Below are 16,592 nucleotides of genomic sequence, written 5' to 3'. Positions count from 1 at the left end.
GTCTCTCTGTTGATCAGTGGCAGTGACTAACATTGAGCAGCTTTCCTGCCCCGTGAGGTGGTTACTGACTTGAAACTGTAGTTTTATTTTCCCTTTTGGGTCTATTCCTGCTTCTTTCCAGCCCCTGCCATCAAGCACGCTTTAATGTGCTTTAGCACGATTTAGCTCGGAGTTGCCACTAGAGCAGCATCGGGCAGCGCCGGTTAAACTCTTTCTGGCTCCAGAAAGTCTGTTCTTCAATTTTTCCCTTAGAACGGCTCTGTTAGGAACCTAAACAGTTTACACCTACACTAAAAAGTGCAGCACTTGTTCCAAATAGCTTTTTCCTTCTCAAAAAGCTCAGCACTTGTCTTATAAGTATATCCCTTGTCTTATAAGCATTCTCTTTGCAGATCAAGCACTCCTATATTATACAAATCACTCACTAGCAAAACCCCCCAAGAGTGCCCCACTTCCCTGCTAAGCCCACTACTTTTCTGTCTCATACCAACTCATAATTCTTTCTAGCATGTCGAAGGGTCAGATGCTGGCGTCCTCTCCTGCCCAGTTGGTGAATCTGGGAATTCTGAGACAATGTTACAATTGCCTCATGTACACGGACAACCCTCTCCTCCTCCCACGTAACACTAACACTTGTGAGAGATGCAGCTATTTAGCCAGACTGGAGGCTGAGCTCTCTCAACTCAGGACCGGCAAGACCAGGCAGGAGGAGAAGGCAACTACACACACCACTGAATCAAACACAAACACACTAAGACATACTCGGAGGCTCTCAGTAAAAATTTACCTAAACAGCAGAGGCCTCCAAAGCAGACACCCAAGCAACTGCAAACTCAATACACCACACAAACAACACAAACAACAAAATCAGTGTGCAAAGCAGTCACTGCCCTTAAGGCCAAATACAACACCAAACATACTTGTCATAGGTGACTCCATAGTCAGACACACTGACGTCCCGCTCACCAGACTGAGTAAGGAGAAGGTCACAGTAAGCTGCCTGTCGGGCGCTAGAATCCGCCACATAACGCAAGCACTCAGGTCTCTCAACAGCAGGCACAAGTACGACTCAGTCATTGTCCACGCTGGTGTCAACGACCTGAGACGTACCTCCTTGGACTACATGAAAAGAGACATTGAGGAGCTCTCTGATTATGTAGCCCAGGCAGGTATGACCCTGACCTTGAGCATTATCCTACCTTCACCTAGAATGATGCCTCAATACAGTGATAAGATGATCAGCTTTAATAATTGGCTTAAATTCTGGTGTCATTCAAAGGGAATCCAGTATCTGTCTGCCTGGGATGACATGCTGGACAAGCCACGCTGGCTCCATGACGGCTTGCACCTGTCACCCCTAGGCTTCGGATATTGGCAAAGGCTCTTGCCACCCCCATAGTGCCTTTTTAGGCAAGGCTCAAATTCTAAACCTACCACCCTAGAACACAAAAAGTAAAAAACTAAGGGTAATGCTGCTCAATGCCAGAAGTCTCAATCTCAAGATGCACGCACTGAGGCCCTTCTCAGTATGGAGAACATCGATGTCTGTGCTGTGACAGAAACCTGGTTCAAGGCTCCTGAGAGCACCCCAGCACTATCAGGTTTCACCTCATATCATGTTCCGGCCCCAAAATCCGGACAACACCAAGAAAGGAGGGTTTCCATATTCATAAAGGACACCCACACCTCAAGGTTGGTGGCAACGACGATGCATCGGAGACCATCCAGGTGCAATTAACCATAGGCAAGACTGCTCTGCAATTTGTAGCATGTTACAGGCCACCCTCTCAAACTCAGGAACCTCACATGGCCTTCCTGAAAACAATGGAGGGATAAATGTATCTCCAAACACCATCATACTAGGTGACTTCAACTACCCTAATATAGACTGGGAACACTACTCAAGCCCAAACACTCTAGCCCAAAGGTTCCTGGAGTTCATAAACTCAAATGCCATGGAACAACTAGTCACCATCCCCACAAGAGGAGAAAACATACTTGATCTCATCATCACGAACATGGGATCACAATGTTCAACACCGAAGTATACCCCTCACTGGTGAGATCAGATCATAAACTAATCTCGCTGGAGGTCCTCATCCCGCCCCACCTGAAATAAAAAAGACCACAGTGAAAAACTTCTCAAAAGCCGACTTCACACTTCTAAAAACTAGTGTGGTCTCCTTTAAGGCCCCTGAGCCAGTGGTAAACATTACTCAAACCGCTGAATCACTTACAAATGCCTTCTACCAGCACCTACAGGACTGCATGGATCAGGCAATCCCAAACAAAACTAAGACTCTTTGTACCAAAGGCAAGCGTCCAGTCTGGTGGACCCCAGCCATAAATAAGCTCTACAACAAAAGGAGGAAGCTACTACAAGATAGAGCAAAATCCTTGAAAGGTAAGACACCTTTGATCATTATAAGTAAAAAACTAAGAGCTCTCATAAAATCATCCAAGGCAAATTTTGAGAGAAAAATCGCCAAGGACTCAAAAGACAATCATAAGGCCTTCTTTAGCTATGTTAGAAACCTAGGAGGAAACTCCCAGATATGCTCAGAATTAGTTCAAAATGATGTGAAGATTACTGAACCTACACACATTGCCAACATACTGGCTGACAGGTTCAGTGCAAACTCCCCCCCCACCCCCAAAAGGAGAGATCTATACCAGAGGATTGGAGCCCCCCAAACATCTCCTACGCCCAGGTGAGAACTGCTCTCTCCAAAGCAAAACACACAGCATCCATGGGACCGGATGGTGTCCCCGGCTGTGTGCTCCACGAACTCAATGAGGAATTAAACTCGCAGTTAGGACAGCTGTTTAATCTTAGCCTCACCTCAGGATACATACCCAAGGAGTGGTGCACGGCGACTGTGGTCCCACTTCACAAGGGCGGTGCCTCCACCGACCCTGGAAATTACCGGCCCATTAGCTTGACAAGCCTTATCTGCAAAGCCATGGAGAGGATCATAATGGAACTCATAAATAAAGACATAAGGAACTTGCAGACTTTGGATCCAACCCAGTTTGTCTTTGTCAAAGGCAGATCATGCCTTTTAAACTTGGTTGACTTTTTCGAGACAGTCACCAAGGCCATTGATGAGGGAAAGGCAGTCCATACAGCCTACCTTGACCTGGCAAAGACCTTCGACACAATACCCCACTCAGGTATCATCGAAAAACTCATCAGCTGGAATGTAAACCCATACATCACAAGATGGGTTGCAAACTGGCTAAGTGACAGAACCCACAGGGTCAGAGTTGCTGGAGCCATGTCAGACTCAAAGCCTGTCACAAGTGGTGTCCCACAGGGCTCAGTCCTTGGTCCACTCTTGTTCGGCATCTATTTTTCTGAAGTACAAGCAAACGCAGGAGGGTTATGGCTGACAAAGTTTGCAGATGACTGCAAACTGGGCGCCATAGTCGAAAACACATCTGATACAGATATCCTTCAGAAGGGCCTCACAGAAACGGATAACTGGTGCCAGAGCCATGGCCTAAAGTTAAATGCCAAGAAATGCATAGTCATACCCTTCGGGAAAAACAAGGTTATCCCTAGCTACCATATAGGTGGCAATCCACTGAGCACAGAAGAAGCTATCAGGGATCTGGGGACCCAGGTTGACAGTAGCCTTTCGTTTGACACTCATGTTGCTAAAGTAGTTAGGAAAACCTTCTACATTGCCCACCTGATCATGAAGGGATTCACATCTAGATCAAGGGAGGTCATCGTCCCCCTGTACTCATCACTCATTAGACCTATGATTGAGTACAATGCCCCATTCGGAATGTATCTGACCCGACACCTGCAGCAGCTGGAAAGGCCCCAAAAGTTCCTCACCAAAAGGATAAAGGGTCTCAAAAATATGTCTTATGCTGCCCGACTGAAAGAACTCCAGCTCTATTCAGTCTCATACCGCTTGCTCAGAGGTGACCTGTGCCTGACATAGAAGGCCATGTCAAACCCTGATTTGATGAATATGCTTCACCTCAGAACCACAAGGGCGGGAGACTTAAACCTTGACACGGTTATTAATAGAACATGCTGGAGGGACAGATTCATCACCCAGAGACTCCCTATGCTGTGGAACAAAATCCCGGTACATGTGAGGCAGAGCACCTCGCTGGCCTTGTTCAAGAGGAATCTTGACCAATGGATGGGAGATCGCAGATATACCCCAGGGATTACTTCAGTGTCACTGCTTGACAGAGGCACAGCAAAATAATAGGCATAGTTTTATTCAAAACTAAAGGGGTGGCGAAAGCCAAATAACTATGGGCTAGGCTTATAAATGCCCTTGGGCAGATAGCCTAGTATGAACCTATGAACTGGCAGGCCTGAGCCCACCACAGGAATTCCTTTTGAAGGCACAGAATGATTGGTATTATGGTTTCTAAACTGTGACTGCGTTGAGACCATACACTCCTGAGGTACCATTGTTATTTCCTCATATGCAGCCTGGCATGCGGTATTAGAATTATGCAGGATGCCATGAAACCCAGGGCCTGCAGGATTTTCCTTGCAGTAAGCGGAGTCTGTCTTGTCAGAATCATGAAGTAATGTGGAAGTTGTTTTTGTCTTTCTTCTGTGAGAAAGGCCATTTGGGTGGTTGTGTCTAGATCTGCACCCAAAAAGGTTATCCTTTGGGATGGTACAAGTCTTGACTTTTGGATGTTGACAGTGTATCCCAAGGTCTGTAGCAGGTGTATGGCATGGGCCAAGTCCTTTATCAACTTTTTCTTGTTGTCCGCTTTTAGTAGGCAGTCGTCCAGGTATGGGTAAATTTGAATTCCCTGTAGTCTGCAATGTGCAATTACTGATGCCAGGCATTTCGTGAATACTCTGGGTGCAGTAGATAAGCCAAAGGGCAATGCTGAGAATAGATAATGCTCTGATCCTGCAAGAAATCTGAGGTGTCTTCTGCAACTTGGTCGAACAGGGACGTGCAGGTATGCCTCCTTGAGATCTAGAGTCACCAGCCAAGACTCCTTGCCCAACATGGGAAGAAGTTGCTGTAGGGTCAGCATTTTGAATTTTGGCACAATGAGATAAGTGTTCAGTGCGGACAGGTCGAGAATAGGCCTCCATTGATTTTCCTTTCTTGGTACAAGGAATAGTCTGGAGTAAAATCCTTGGCCTTGTTCTGAAGATGGTACCTTTTCTATTGCTTTCATCTGAAGTAAATTGCTGATTTGTTTTAAAGCCTCTGCCCTCTGATTTGGTGGAAGGTTTGGCATGCCGCCTCTTTTTGGCAGGGTGTGGAAGTGGAACCTGTATCCTTTGTCTATTATTTGCAGTGTCCATGTATCCTTTGTGATATAATGCCAGTTTTTTGAGAATAAAGCCAGCTTTCCGCCCAAGGGTGCTTCCAGTTGATCCCTGGTAGGCGGAATCAGAGTTAAGTCATTGAGCCTGTCCTGGTGTAGTGGTAGTTGTTGCTGTTGCACTACTTCTCTGGTTGGCAGGCTGCCACTGCCGGCCTCTATAGGAGCCCTTGGATTGACCTCTGCCTCTGGGGCGTCTGTTCCTGCCTCCCTGGGCTCTGTCCGAGTCTGGAAAGGACCAATTCTTAGTAGGCCAGTTTCTGCTGAATCTCGGTGGTTGTACTTGCAGGAAATCTTTAACTGTTTGCACAGATTTTGCCTTTTCTTCAACCTTTTTTTAAAATCTCCTGAGCAGAGGAGCCAAATAAATTCTGTTTCTCCATTGGAGCGTCCAGGAGTTTAGCTTTAACATGGTCTGGCAAAGATTGTTCCTTCAGCCAGGCATGCCTTCGAATAACTGCCCCAGTCATAGCTGATCTAAATGAAGCATCCAGTGCATCATAGCCACATTTTAAGAAATGACTACTAACCTGTTGAGAATTGTGCACCAAATCCTGAAGGGATTTACGGTCTAGGGGTTCAGGAGAAGAAAGTTTCTTATTCAGTTCATCTAACAAATACTCTTGGTACTGTATCATATGAAATTGACAGTTTAATGCCCTGACAGAAAGAGTTGCAGAAGTATACACCTTCTTTCCCCATCTCTCTAAAGCTCTAGATTCTCTTTCAGAGGGTAGAGGATTTTTAGCAGTAGCGGCCGCAACCCCCTTAGGGCCCTGAGAAATAGTTTCTGGGTCTGCAGAGTGGGCTTTATACAGATGGAAATGAGAATCCGGCACCCTGTAGTATCTGTCAGGCTTGGCAGGGGCCGAAGGGAGAGTATCAGGGGCCGTACTGACATCATTGTACACATCATCAAGAACATTCAGAACAGGAGGTATAGCTAAGGGCCTATGCTGAGGCAAATGCAAAAAGGTCCTTAATCTTTTTCTAGAATCAGAGAAATCCTGACCTTGCCATTGAAAATGCTCTCTCATGGAGTGCAGAGTTTCACCAAATGAAAACTCTTCAGGAGGGGAGGCCGAAGGGATAGATTCCTCAGCATCTGAATCCTCATAAGGCGAGTAAGCCCCTTCCTGGTGGTCTGACAATTCAGACCCATCCGTAGAATCATCTGAAGAGGGGTCAGTCCTGGGCTTTTTGTCCGGAGGAGGGCGAGAAACCCTGTCTGGGTGAGGTTGTGAGCCCCTAATTAAGGAAATAAGGTCCTCAGCAAGGCTGAGGATCTGTGAACTTGAGGAAGGCCTCTGAGAGGCAGTTTTGGAAGGCAAAGCTTTAGATAGTTTGGCAGCCTTAGCCCTAGAGAAGGCCTTAATGGACATGGAAGCAGGGGGCCTAGCTGCCCCACGTGCAGTAGAAGAAATGTCCAAAGGAATGGTGTCGGACATTTCCTGAACACTGGTTTCGGTAGGAAGTTCAGTGGCCGATTCAGCCGGGGCCTCGGTGGTCGGAAGAACGGTTTCGAAAGAACTAATTTCCGAGGACTCGGTTTCGGCCGAAACCGAGACACTTGCGGTAGGCCTAGCCGTGGTTTCAGCCGAAACCGCGGATCGCGAGTGTCGGCCCTTTTCCTTGCGTTTTTTCACCATATGCGTAGTCGGAGTTTCCGACGGCATTTTATAAGCAAAAGCGGCTCCAAAAAATTCCTCTGCAAACTCCGACCGACGACTAAGAGTTCGTCGGTTGAAGGAAGCACAGGTTAAGCAGGACGATACGTTGTGGTCTGGGCCTAAGCAAGGAAGGCAATAGGAGTGGAAATCCTTATGAGGTATTTATTTCCCACAAGTTAAACAATTTACTTTGTCTGACATCGGCTGAGGCAAGAAAGAGTCCCCAACGGGTACCAGCTTTTCAAGTCTTGGTAGCTGAATTCAATGGATCTGACCGACCGGCACTTGCGAACAGCTTCTGCTTCGGGCACCGCGCGGCAAGAAAGACTGAGGAAAATGGCGTCGGCTGATGCATTTATACCCCAGACGCTCTGACGTTGGGGAAAGTGCGACATCAGCCGAGGCCAGACCCAGACTTTGGAATCCGGCCGACCGAAGGGCTGCCTGAGGCAGGACAACCCATATGTTATGACGGCAGATGCATCCTTGAAGGACATCCCCCGATTAAAGAGATCAAATCTTAAGCCATTTTGAGCATCTGTTTCTTCGGCATGGGGCCTTGAACTGGAGACTGAAGTGCAGTCTTTTTAGGTTTAATAGGAGTCTTAATCTTAGGATACATTTTTATGGTGAGCGTCGTCGGTCTGAAGACGCCTTCAGAAACCGAAGTTGTTTCTGCAGCACCGATATCCCTTTCAGCAGTGTCATCGGTAGGGGCTAAACAAAATGGCTGCGTCAGCCTAGTACTCACCGCCAAAAGCTCCGAAGCGGTCTCTGGTTCCAGATCTGCGGAAGTCAGGGGCTGCGTCGGAGCCTCACTGAAGACCGGTGAACCGGAGACCGGACCAGCCGAGGCCTCGGAATCTGGCTTGGGTCTAGGCTGTCTGTCCTTATCCTTGCATTTTTTTATGCACGCCGGTAGCCGGTTGCTCCAACGGCATTGTGTAGTTACATTTTCTACCAAAGTAGTGTCGTGCAAAATCAAAGTGTCTTTTTATAGTATGCTTATTAAACCTAGCACAAAAACAACAACCAGTGACGTCGTGGTCTGGGCCTAGGCAAGGTATGCAGTAAGAATGAAAATCCTTATGAGGTATTTGCTTCCCACAAGAAATACAATTGTTAACATTTTCTGACATCGGTCTGAGGCAAGAAAAGTTTCCCCAACGGGGTACTTAAAATTCTCAGGAGTTGGCTGACCAGCACTTGCGAACTGCTTCTACTTCGGGCACCGCGCGGCAAGAAAGACTGGAGAAAATGGCGTCTGATGCATTATATATACCCCTGGCGCACTGACGTCAGGGAAGAAGTGACAGCAACCAACGCCAGACCAAGACTTTGGAATTCCGGATGACTGCGGGACCGCCTGACGACAGGATAACCCAAGTGTGATGACTGCAGCAGGGTAACACGATGAACATCTGCAGTGGCGAAGCCTGCTCTGGATTTAGAGTAAAGAGGTAAATGATGATGCTTGGTAAAAGTGTGCACCGAACTCCAAGTTGCAGCCTCCAAAATTTTCTTGGTTGGTATTCCTCTGAGAAAGGCTGCTGAAGTGGCTGCTGCCCTGGTAGAATGTGGCCTAATATTGTTAGGCACTGACTTGCCATGCTGTGCATAGCAGAAATGAATGCAGTGTCCTATCCATTTTGAAATGGTCTGCTTTGAGATAGCCTTTCCTTGTGATCCTGCAGCATATGCTACAAACAGTTGTTCAGTTTTTCTGAAAGCTTTTGTTTTGTCCAAGTAGAAGCGCAGCTGCCTGTGTATGTCCAAAGAGTGCAGAAGTCTCTCACCTTTATTCTGGGTGTTTGGATAAAATGTTGGCAAATGAATGATTTGGTTAAGAGCCACACTGGATACTACCTTTGGCATAAATGTTGGGTTTGTCCTTAGAGAAACCTTGTCTGGATGAAAAATGATAAAAGGTTCCACAGCCATTAATGCCTGTAACTCAGACTCTTCTTGCTGACATTATTGCTAGGAACAGAGCAGTTTTCCATGATAAGAATTTTATATCAGCTGTATTGGCAGGCTCAAAAAGAGGCAGTGTGAGCTTTTCCAAGACAAAGTTAAGGTCCCATGTAGGTATCGGTGCTCTCCTTGGGGGTCTTATGTTTTTTGCCCCTCTGAGGTACTGTCTTAGCAGTGGATGCGAGAAAATAGGAGGTTCCGTATTATAATGAGCTGAAATGGCAGAGGCATGGATCTTAATTGATGAGAAGGATAGGCCTTTGTCCTGCATCTCAGTTAGGTATTGTAAAATCTGAGGAATATTTGGAACAAGTCGTTCAAGCCCTTGTGCCTGGTTCCAAGCACAGAATCTCTTCCATTTTTCTGCACAAGATTTCCTGGTGCTGGACCTCCTGGCTTCCAAAATTACATCCATAATAGCTTTAGAGAGAGGTGTATTCTGAGTGGCTATATTATTTGCCATGCAGCCAAATTTAAGGTTCTGAGATGGCTGTGCAGGATCTGATTGTTTTGTTGAGACAGAAGAGGAGGAATAAGAGGTAAAGTCCAGGCTGGGCCTTGAGACAAGCTCTTTAGGATTGGGCACCAGTGCTGATGTGGCCAGTCTGGGGCAATCAGAATCATTTTTGGCTTCTCTTGTCTGACCTTTAGGAGCACCTTGGGAAGGAGAGGCAGTAGTGGAAAGGCATAAACTGTTCGGGTTTTCCAGCTGAAAGATAGAGCATCCACTTTCCATGCTTGTGAGTGATGCGTCCTTGTGTAGAATCTCTGTAGTTGGTAGTTGTGAGGGGAGGCAAAGAGATCTATGTCCGGGCATCATTTCCTTGTTATCATGCTGAAGACCTGTGGATCTAGTTTCCACTCGTGAGGGTCCATGAAGTTTCTGCTTAGTTCGTCTGCCAGAATATTTTTCTTTCCTGGCGGGAATTGTGCATGCAGATGTACCTGACAGTTCAGTGCTGTGTTCCACAAAGTCATGGCTTGCCTGCAGAGGGGGTAGGAATGTGTGCCCCCTTGCTTATGTACCACATAACTGTAGTATTGTCCGTTTTTAGTAATAGTTGTCCTGGATGTAGTAGATCCTTGAAGGCTGTCAGGGCATTCTGTACAGCTAGCATCTCTTTTTGATTGATGTGAAGATGCATTTGGTCTGTGGGCCATGTACCCTGAATACATTTTCCTGCCATGTGTGCCCCACCAGGCATAATCCGATGCATCTGTTGTTAGTGTCTGCCTGGCTGTGGGTAAAGTGAAAGGCTGTCCCTTGTTGTGGTGACAGGCCAGTGCCCACCATCGAAACTCTTGTTGCAGGCAGGGAATAAGAGTTGTTATTGTTTCCAGGCTGTGGCAATGTTGATTCCAAACACTTTTTAGGTACCATTGTAGCTTCCTCATATGCAGTCTTGCATATGGAATTAGCAGGATGCAAGATGCCATGAAGCCCAAAGCCTGCAGAATTTTTCTTGCAGGTAGCTGGGTCTTTGTTGCCATCATTTGAAAGTAATAAGTCAGTTGCCTTTGCTTGTCTGGCGTATGATAAGCCATTTGGGCAGTTGTATTTAATCTCGCACTCAGGAATATTATCTCTTGAGAGCGCACTAGATTTGATCTCTTGTCGTTTACTGTGTACCCTAGGCAAATTAATAATTCTTTTACAAACGCCAGATGCTTTAGTAGAATGTCCTTGCTCTCTGCTTAAATAAGGCAGTCATCCAAGTAGGGATATATCTGAATTCCATTTTGTATGCAAAAAAGCAATTACTGGTGCCAGGCATTTTGTGAAGACCCTGGGCGCAGTAGAACAGCAGTGCAGAGAATTGGTAATGCATTGAGCCAGCTATGAATCTGAGGTATCTTCTGCAAGATTGGGACATGCAGGTATGCCTCTGAGGTCCAAAGTAACTAGCCAAGCCTTTTTGCCCAGCATGGGTAGAAGCTGCTGCAGTGTCAACATTTTGAAATTTGAAACATCCAGGAAAGTATTTAGAATTGACAGGTCCAGTATTGGTCGCCAGGCTTTGTCCTTTCTGGGTACCAAGAAAAGTATTGAGTAAAATCCTTGCCCCTGTTCTTGCTGTGGTACTTTTTGAATAGCTCTCATGTCCATGAGAGCAGAAATTTGTTTTTGTGCCTCAGCCCACTGGTTTTGTGGCAGGTCTGGCATACCTTTTGACCTTGGTAGGGTGTGAAAGTGGAACCTGTAACCCTGAGAAACAATATTCAGTACCCATTTGTCCTGGGTGATCATGTGCCAATTTTGTGAGAAAAGTGCTAGTTTTCCCCCCTATGGGTGCTGTCAAAAGGTAAGTGCTTGGCTTTTGTATAGGAAAGTCATTGGGACTGTTTCCTATAAGGTTGTGATTTGTCTTCTCCGCCTTTGGGGGCTGAAGCACCCCATTGTTTAGATCTGTATGAGCCTTGGGGCTGAGATCTGCCTCTTGGGTGTCTGTATCTGCCTCTGTGGCATGTCTGACACTGGAAAGGACCAATTTTTAGAAGGTCAGTTCCTGCTAAATCTAGGTGGCTGAACCTGTAAGAAATCCTTTACTGTCTGCATTGATTTTGCTTTATCTTCCCATTTTCTTTAACTCCTCTACTGCCTTAACACCAAACAAAGTATCATGCTGTAGTGGAGCATCCAATAATTTTGCTTTACCATGATCAGGTAAACTTTGTTCTTTTAACCAAGCATGCCTTCGAATGACAGAGCCAGTAACTGCAGCTCTGCAAGAAGCCTTTAATGAATCAAAACCACATTGCAGAGTATGCTTTCCCACTTGTTCAGCTGCATGCAATAAATAGTACAGTTTTGTACCTACCATAAATGTAGATGTTCGAGTGCTAATACAGCCGCAGTCATAACAGATGGGTTCTCCTGCCATCAGGCGGGTCCCCGGTCGGCCGAGTTCCAAAGTCTAGGTCCGGCGTCGGTTGTCGTCGCATCTTCCCTGACGTCAGTGTGACAGGGGTATAAAAGAACCAGCCGACGCCATTTTCTTCAGTTTTTTCTTGCCCCAGATGTCAGGTGCCTCCAGAAGGAAGGCAATACATAAATTTGTGTAATAAAGCAGTGCAATATAATCAAAATACAGTAGTTGCAAGCAAATACACCATAAATGAATACCCCAATCAGGTTGTATGAGGATGTGTTAGCCTATAGGCCTGTCCCAAGAGGGGAAGGAGGGAGGGAAACCTGGACTGCAGCTGTATTAGCACTCTAACATCTACATTTATGGTAGGTACAAAACTGTACTATGTTCATCGTGCATACAGCTGCAGTCATAACAGATGGGTAGAATCCCAAAGCTAAGAAAAGGGTGGTAGGCACTAGGTGGAACTAGGAGGAGCCAGGATGCCCTGCAAGACTGCAGTGGCAAAGCCTGCTCTAGTTTTGGAGTATAATGGTAGGTGGTACTGCTTGGAGAAGGTATGTACAGAACTCCAAGTGGCTGCTTCCAAAATATCTTTGGTAGGAACTCCTCTGAGGAGAGCTGCAGAGGTAGCTGTGGCCCTTGTGGAGTGAGATCTGATGCCTGTAGGTACAGTTTTGCCATGAAAAGAATAGCAAAAGCGTATGCAGTGGGCTATCCATTTTGAGATTGTCTGTTTCGAAATTGGCTTTCCTTGAGCTCCTACAGCATAGGACACAGAGAGCTGTTCTGATTTTCTGAAAGGCTTTGTTCTGTCCAGATAATAACATAGTTGTCTGTGGATATCCAAGGAGTGTAGTAATCTCTCCCCTTTGTTTTGAGGATTAGGATAAAAGGTAGGTAAGTGTATGGCCTGATTCAAAGCTACCCTGGATACCACTTAAGGCATAAAGGACGGGTTGGTTCATAAGGAAACTCTGTCCTGATGAAAGATGATAAAAGGCTGCACAGCCATGAGAGCTTGTAGTTCTGAAACTCTACGAGCTGAGGTAATAGCCAGAAGGAAAGCTGTTTTCCAGGACAAATATTGCAAATCTGATGAAGCAGCTGGATCAAAGGGAGGCAAGGTCAGTTTTTCCAGAATGAAATTGAGATCCCAAGCAGGTATTGGTTGTTTTCTTGGGGGTCTTAGATTCTTAGCCCCTCTGAGGAACTGTCTTAAGACAGGGTGAGAGAATAAGGGTGGATCAGTGTTGTATTCTGCAGAAATGGCTGAGGCATGGATTTTGATGGAGGAAAATGAAAGTCCACTGCTTAGCAGCTCAGCTAAATACTGTAGTATTTGAGGTAAATTCAGTTTTTCAGGATCCTAGCCCTTTTTCTCATTCCAGACACAAAACAGTTTCCCTTTTGCGGAGTAAGCTTTTCTAGTCAACGGCCTTCTGGCCTCCAAAATGACATCCTGCACCTCCTTGGAGAGTAGGGTCTGTTGTGATGCTAAGGAATCTTCCATGCGGCTAGATTGAGTGTTTTTAGCTGGCTGTGAAGAGTTTTGAAGCTGTGCTGAGTCAGAAGAGGCATTAGAGGCAGGGTCCATGGTGGGGAATGTGTCAGGCTCCTCAGGAGTGGGTACCAGTGTTGTCTTGGCCAGTCCGGAGCAATGAGAATCATGTTTGGTCTGTCTGCTCTGGTTTTCAATAGAACTTTGGGCAGCAGAGGAAGAGGTGGGAAGGCATAAACTGTAACTGATGTCCAACTGAAAGAGAGAGCGTCCACTCTTCAGGCCTTTGGATGGAAAATCCTTGAACAGAATGTTGTCAATTTGGTAATTTTTGTGGGAGGCAAAGAGATCTATGTCTGGCCTTCCCCATGCTTGGATTATTTCTGTAAAAACTTTTGGATGCAACTTCCATTCGTGTGGCTCTGTCATATTTCTGCTTAGGTTGTCTGCCAGCGTGTTTTCCTTGCCTGGCAAGTACTGTGCTTGTAGTTCGATTTGTAAGTCCACGGCCATGTTCCAAAGTGACATGGCCAGTCTGCATAGGGGGTATGAATGTGTTCCTCCCTGTTTATGTACCACATAACTGTGGTGTTGTCCGTTCTTATCAATAGTTGACCTGGTTGCAGAAGGTCCTTGAAAGCTATAATAGCATTTATTACTGCTAGCATTTCCTTTTGATTGATATGAAGGTGCTTTTCTTTTTTGGACCATTTGCCCTGAATGCGCCGATCTGTCATGTGCGCCCCCCAGGCGTAGTCCGAGGAGTCTGTTGTGATGACTTGATTTACTTGAGGCTTGCTGAATGGAAGACCTGTGTTTGTTTGGCATGCTTGAGCCCACCACAGAAATTCCTTTTGCAGACATGGAATTAGTGGTATTACTGTTTCCAAACTGTGGCTGTGTTGAGACCATATGTTTTTTCAAGTACCATTGAAGTTTCCTCATATGCAGGCTTTGCACATGGGATTAGTAAGATGCAAGATGCCATGAATCCCACAGCCTGCAGGATTTTCCTTGCAGTCAGCCTGGTGCAATTTGCTAGTGCTCTGAAGTATTGAGTTAGTTGCCCCTGCTTCTCTGGCGTGAGGTAGGCCATCTGGGTGTTTGTGTCCAAGTTGGCACCTAGGAAAATTATCTTCCGAGAGAGTATTAGCCTTGATTTCTTTTTGTTGACTGTGTATCCCAGAGAGCTCAACAACATTATTACATAAGCCAGATGTTTCAGAAGAATGCGCTTGCTGTCCACTTGGATCAGGCAGTCGTCCAAATAAGGGTATATTTGTATCCCTTGAAGTCTGCAGTAGGCAATTACTGATGCCAAGCATTTCGTGAATACTCTGGGCGCAGTAGATAAGCCAAAGGGCAATGCAGAGAATTGATAATGGGTTGAACCTGCAAGAAATCTGAGGTATCTTCTGCAATTTTGTCTGATTGGGACATGCAGGTTTGCCTCCTTGAGGTCCAGTGTTACTAGCCAAGACTCCTTGCCCAGCATGGGAAGAAGTTGCTGTAGAGTGAGCATCTTGAATTTTGGTACGAGAAGAAATGTGTTTAGGATGGACAGGTCCAAAATAGGTCTCCAATCTTTTCCCTTCCTTGGTACCAGGAATAGCCTGGAATAAAAACCTTGACCTTGTTCATGCGTAGGTACCTCTTGAATAGCTTTCATGTCTATGAGATCTGTAATTTGCCTTTGTGCCTCTGCCCTTTGATTGCGTGGCAGGTTTGGCATGCCTCTCATTTCTGGAAGGGTGTGAAAATGGAATCTGTAGCCTCTGTTTATAATGTGCAGGATCCATTTGTCTTTTGTGACAATATGCCAATTCTTTGAAAATAATGCCAGCTTTCCTCCTAAGGGGGGCTGCCATTTGAGTCTTGCTTGGCATGCAAAGGGGAAAGTCATTGGGCTTGCTTTCTGAATGATTGCGAGTTATGCTCACCACCTCTTTGTGTAGGAGCTTGCCACTGTTTGCCTCTAAAGGATCCTTGGGATTGTCCTCTGCCCCTCGGGCGCCTGTATCTGCCTCTTTGGGGTCTGTCCGTGGCTGGAAAGGACCAATTTTTGGAAGGCCAATTTCTCCTGAAACGTGGGGGTTGTACCTGTAGAAAATCTTTCACAGTTTGCATTGATTTAGCCTTTTCCTCCATTTTCCTTAATACCTCCTCAGCATTAGCACCAAATAATACATCCTTTTGAAGAGGGGCATCTAGTAACTTAGCTTTGACATGATCAGGCAAGGTTTGTTCCTTGAGCCAGGCATGTCTACATACAACTGATCCTGTAACAGCAGCTCTACATGAGGCCTCTAGAGCATCAAAACCACATTGTAAGGTATGCTTACCCACTTGTTCTGCACTATGCATCAAATCCTGCAACTCCTTCAAGTCTGGTTGTTCAGGTTGTGACATTTTACTTTTCAATTGTGATAACAAAAACTGTTGGTATTTTAGCATATGGAACTGACAGTTTAAGGCCCTCATGGATAAGGTAGCCGAGGTATATACCTTTTTTCCCAACCTTTCTAAGGATCTGGAATCTCTTTCGGAAGGTGATGGATTTTTAGCAGTGGAGGCCTTAATTCCCTTGGGGCCCTGTGAGATAGTTTCTGGGTCAGCAGCATGGCTTTTGTATAGAAATTGGTGAGAGTCAGGAACCCTGTAGTACCTTGTCAGGCTTAACTGGGGCTGGAGGCAGAGAGTCCGGGTTAAGGCAGGCCTCCGAGTAAACATCATCTAGGATGTCCAAGACAGGAGGTATAGCCAGAGGCCTGTGCTGAGGTAGTAAGAGAAATTCCCCAAGCCTTTTCTTGGAATAGTACAGTTTTGTACCTACCATAAATGTAGATGTCCGATAGACATGCAACTGCAGTCATAACATGTGGGTTGTCCTGCCTCAGGCAGCCCTCGGTCGGCCGGATTCCAAAGTCTGGGTCCGACGTCGGCTGATGTCCCATTTCTCTCCGACGTCAGAGCGGCTGGAGTATATAAGCATCAGCCGACGCCATTTTCTTCAGTGTTTCTTGCCCCAGATGCCAGGTGCCCTCCAAGGAAGGCTGTAATCAAATTGGAAGACAAAAACAGGATTCCAGACAAATAAATGAGCAATAAAACAAATACACCATAACAGATATCCCAGCTAAGAGAAAAGTACAGTTTTGTATCTACCATAAATGTAGATGTCCGATAGGCATGCATCTGCAGTCCTTACAAATGGGTTGTCCTGTCGTCAGGCAGCCCTTCGGTCAG

The 16,592-nt window shown here is 46.0% G+C and overlaps 1 protein-coding gene across 3 annotated transcripts in view; it reads right to left on the bottom strand.

Annotated features, from left to right (window-relative positions):
* The window catches only part of CCHR1.PART0H19orf47 (chromosome chr1.part0 C19orf47 homolog), a 1,064,431-nt gene that overhangs the window by 604,857 nt on the left and 442,982 nt on the right, over positions 1-16,592 (bottom strand). The gene's annotated exons all lie outside the window — the stretch shown is intronic.

Source organism: Protopterus annectens, chromosome 1.part0, assembly GCF_019279795.1.
Source record: "Protopterus annectens isolate FY-2018-M chromosome 1.part0, PAN1.0, whole genome shotgun sequence".
NCBI lineage: Eukaryota > Metazoa > Chordata > Ceratodontiformes > Protopteridae > Protopterus > Protopterus annectens.
Note: the sequence above shows the minus strand (reverse complement) of the source record. Positions and strands in the feature narration are given on the sequence as shown.